Genomic DNA, 787 nt, shown 5'->3' on the forward strand with positions numbered 1-787 from the left:
CCCACCCTCCTGGATGCTGACAGTGCAAGCCAGGTCCTTGCCACACGAGGCAAGCACTGCTACCACTAAGCCACATCCTCAGCCCTGAATTCTGCATTTCTTTAAATGACCAACACATATGAACAATGTCAATATTTATGACAATTATGATGTGGTTTATAACTACAGTGGGACTCTTCGATGATAAACTATAGTCAGTAAAGTTTTCTATCTTAATGTTTCCTCACTGTGCAATGTTATTAAAGAAATATTCTTCTCTGAGGAAGGGGACTGAGAAAATGGGAGGGGGACAAGAGGAGGTAACAGGTGTGTGTATGATAGAAATACACTATATATGTGTACAAAAATGTCAAAATGAAACCTATTATTATGAATAATTCATATATATTAATTAAACCATTAAAATATTCTTTGGCTCTGAATAAGCTAATACCTTTAAGGTGTCAAAAATAAGACCAATTCACTGGCTCTTCTTCCTTGGTTCCCAGTACCCAAACAACAGTAACATCTGGAACTCCAGTCCTAGGGGAATCGGATACCCTCCACTGACCTCCACAGACACTGCATACACATGATCCACGGACACACACTTGGCATATACACACACATAAAAATAAATCTTTTTTTTTTCCCAACAGGGTTTCTCAGCAGTTTTGGAGCCTGTCCTGGAACTCACTCTGTAGACCCGGCTGGCCTCAAACTCACAGAGATCCACCTGCCTCTGCCTCCCGAGTTCTGGGATTAAAGGCATGCACCACCAACACCTAGCATAAATTTTTTTTTTTTT

Source organism: Microtus ochrogaster, linkage group LG2 (genome assembly GCF_000317375.1).
Source record: "Microtus ochrogaster isolate Prairie Vole_2 linkage group LG2, MicOch1.0, whole genome shotgun sequence".
In the NCBI taxonomy this organism is placed as follows: Eukaryota; Metazoa; Chordata; class Mammalia; order Rodentia; family Cricetidae; genus Microtus; species Microtus ochrogaster.